We start from the raw sequence: 3,843 nt of genomic DNA, 5'->3' as shown, positions 1-3,843 counted from the left end.
AAAAACATTAATGTTAGTCTAATATTACCTGAGATTCTATATCACTTTTTGCCTGGAGGGATGCAAGGTGCATTCTTATCAAAATGTATTCTCCTTGGCCAATCAGAGTGCATATCTCCTCATACTCGTCAGTATCGCCATTTGCGTCTTCCTTCAGTCTCGTCCCCCAGATGTAGCACTTTTGTTTCATATCATCCGGAATTTGATTTATTCCCCCAGGAGTTTCAAACTTTGCAGAACTTTCTCCCCCAGTCTCCCTCTGAATTTGTGGACTTTCGTCTTTTCCCTTTGCCGCACTGCTTGCTAATTTTTGGACCAAACTGTCTAATTGTTCTAGCATAGTTGCAGTTTCTGGAGATTTTTTCCTTTCTGTCTCCTGCGTTGACGCCCCCTCCTGGCTTGAATCTGTCAATCCAAGGCTGAATGATGGCATCCCTGGATCTGTTTTAGGAACATAGGTTGCTGTCCGTGCCATCATCAACAGGGCAGCAGCGTCTTCTGCGGTGCGTCATTATGTATAAGAATAAGAGTAAGAATAAGAATATACGGATGATAAGCAAAGATTGATTTTAGTCTGATGAACTTACATTTTTGTTGGAGCTGGGGGAAGCTTGGGTGTTGTTTCTTGAAATTGTTTGGGGGTTTCAGGAGTGCTGCACAGTTACACAAAATTAATCATGGCGTAAAAAAAAATTGATCAGGAACAATATACACCCAAACTGTTAGCAAATATACACCCAAACCCTAAATAAATATACACCCAATACTATTTTTTTACGTTTCTCTAGTCCCTTCAATCTGTAGCATAGGGGTTGGTTCGAAATCTGTGTCAGTGGTTGTTTGTTGGGATGCCGGCACAAAAACCTGGATCGGGACTCTAAACAAGAATAAAAATGAAAGGTTAACAATGTATTTGAAAATAATAAGATTATAAGGTTGAAATATTCTTGGAAAACTCACACTGCAAGCGCTTCCGACGGTGTTTGTTCCCTAACAACCATCATATTCGAATCAGTTGGAGTCAACCTAAAATACACCCAAAGAAGGTAAAAAAATACACCCGAACAATTCAAAAAGAAGATGGGCTTTGTTTTTTGAGAACTTACATACTTGCAGTTTTTGCTTTTTTTTTGCTGCCTTTTTTTTCTTGAATAAAATAATAAAGGGCTTTTTTTTCTAAAAAAAATATATACAGAATTAGAAGTAGAAGGTATTAGAAGAACAAAACTAACGGTTATTTGAAAGAGAAATTACATGCTCTGTGACGGCTGGTTTACACTACTCTGTTCTGTGCGTCCTTGAGAGGAAGGATCATCACTTCCCAAGTTCACAGCCGGTAGTCTAAACAGATTTCATGTTATTCAAACGAAATATACATCCAACTTAGTAAACAACATACACCCAACTTGATCCACAAAATACACCCAAATGGTTCCACAAAATACATCCAAATCATGATAACAAGATTTTATTAAATAATAAAGCTTCTTACGTTTCAGAGGACACATAGCGACCTTCTGTCGATCGCAGGTCAGCTTGGTTCTCCCTGCGAAACAAGATACAATTATTAGCAAACAAAAGACACCAAAATCTCAAATAGACAGCCCAGCAAGACATACCCCTCTGCAGCAGATTTATCAACGTTTTTCCTTAGCCATTCATCGAGTTCGTCACTTGATATTTCATATCTCTCACTACATTCATAAAATAAGACGTTAACAAAAATAATTACGATTGTAGACCGTAGTATAGCTTACGAGGTACTGTACCCGTCAAAGTATTGATCTTCTTCAGGAGGTGAATCCTCCACAACAACTTTTTTCTTTTTTTGTTGTGTTCTGGGTGGAAAAAAAACACTACCAATCAGAAATAAAAAATTAATTTTATCACAGAATTTTATCCAAAGAATTGCTTACTTTTTTGGAGTTGTTTTTGTTTTTTTCTTTTTCTTCTCCTTCTCCGCATGTGATGATTCTTCGCTCCTATAAGTTAATAATAGACACTTCAGTTAATACACGAAATCTTTATAATGAAGCCAAAAGAAAGGAGTATTAATTTCAGGACATTACTCATCACTTGGTTCAGATTCAGATTCTGAATCAGAATCTGACTCCTCTTGCCTCTGCTTTCTTTTTCTTGAGTCCATTCTGGAAGACAAACAATTGTCATTTAGAACATACTAAAAATACACCCAAACGAATTCACGAGATACACCCAACTAAATATACAATATACACCCAACGCAGCAAACGAAACACACCCTGCTTAATAAGCTACATACACCCAACGTGGACAAACAAAATACACCCAAACCGAAAAAAAAAATTATACCCAAGTATGGTACTTACTTTTTCCCCTTTTTGCCGGGGTGTTTTCTTCCCGAATCCTCTGAGTCTTCTTGAGCCTCAGACTCAGAGGTAGAAGTGTCACTGTCAGTAATTTCTGTCTGCGAAGACGATGTTGGGCTTGCCTTCCTTTTTTTGTTTTTTTTTATTTTTTGCTTTTTTTTCTTTTTTTTTCTTTTTTTTTCATTTTTTCTCTTGTCTCTGCCATCTTCACAATCCCCTGAAACATGAGATATTTTAGTTAGCAGCATTCGGGTAAATAAAATATACCCAACTTATTATGTTTACTTACCAAAATTTTCTTTCTTTCTGCAGTCATTCTTTCCACCAACTGCTCCTTAGTCCAGTTGGCAATCCAGGGCTTTGGTGGTCTTTCAGTCCTGTTCTTGCCTTTGTTTTTTGAAAGATGAAAGTAGATTATCATCAGGGCGAAGAGGCAGCCATTAATTGCCTTCTTCTTCTTCTTCTTGTAGTCTGTGATGCCCTTGACCATGAAGGTCAAAACATGCCCCCCAGTTTCTCTCCGATATACCGTCCATCTTAAAAATTGGGGCCAGGTGCACGGGCGATATTTTGTTTATCGTCGTTGGCAAAAGGAACGCCATCTGTATGTAGAGGATTAATATCCTCTTGAACATCAGGCGTTCCTCTTCGTTGCCAACACCGATTTCCATCATTTCATCGGTAAGACTTTTGAGGGTCTTACCCTGGAATCTTCTATAAATTATTTTGTCATCATCAAAAAGTTTCTTATACTCAACTTTCTCAGGAAATAGATCTCCTACAAAAAGGAAGACAACAAAGCATCCAAGTCGGTTCAAATACACCCAAGCATCAACTTAATATACACCCAAGCAACAACTTAATATACACCTATAATTTTGAGCTAATTACTTGTTGCATTGATGCCAAGCGCATCACCTATTTTTTTTGGGGTTATTTGGAAAGAACCATATCCTGTCTTCAGTCTGTTCTCCCATATCCTGTCTTCAGTCTGTTCTCCCCAAGTTTGAAGTTGTTTGCCAGCTCCCTTAAGAGTTGGTGATCCACCCGTAGTGGTGGGATGTGCATCAACCCACCGAATCCAAGATCCCTCACAATCGCCTTCTTCTCCTCAGTCATGTTTCTGAACTTATCATTCAAGAGATGTGTGGCACATTTAAGGTCTTTTGTTTGGTTTCTTGCTGCCATTTTCTCTGAAACTAAAAATACACCCAAAGATATCAGTAATATACAACCATATATATGACTCAGATACACCCATTAATAACAATAAGATACACCCATTGATAACAGTAAGATACACCCATATATATGAGTTAGATACACCCAAAGATATCAACAAGATACACCGATTGATTACAGTGAGATACACCCATAGATATTATTCAGATACATCCATATAGATATCAGTCAGATATCACTCAACCATGCTTCAATATCAAGCCACATTATAAGGTTAAGCAGTTTACACCCCCGAATCTACGGAATAAACCCC

At 37.8% G+C, this 3,843-nt stretch overlaps 1 long non-coding RNA gene across 1 annotated transcript; it reads right to left on the bottom strand.

Moving 5' to 3' along the window:
* Nucleotides 1–1,254: 1,254 nt before the first annotated feature.
* On the bottom strand, nt 1,255–1,838 carry LOC107490655 (uncharacterized). Its single transcript, XR_001592448.3, has 4 exons — nt 1,770–1,838; nt 1,620–1,694; nt 1,493–1,546; nt 1,255–1,341 (listed from the first exon to the last, which is right to left on the bottom strand). It is a non-coding gene; the product is annotated as an uncharacterized LOC107490655 (long non-coding RNA).
* Nucleotides 1,839–3,843: the final 2,005 nt, after the last annotated feature.

Source organism: Arachis duranensis, chromosome 5 (genome assembly GCF_000817695.3).
Source record: "Arachis duranensis cultivar V14167 chromosome 5, aradu.V14167.gnm2.J7QH, whole genome shotgun sequence".
NCBI lineage: Eukaryota > Viridiplantae > Streptophyta > Magnoliopsida > Fabales > Fabaceae > Arachis > Arachis duranensis.
The sequence above is the reverse complement of the archived record's forward strand: the minus strand, read 5'-3'. Positions and strand labels throughout refer to the sequence as shown.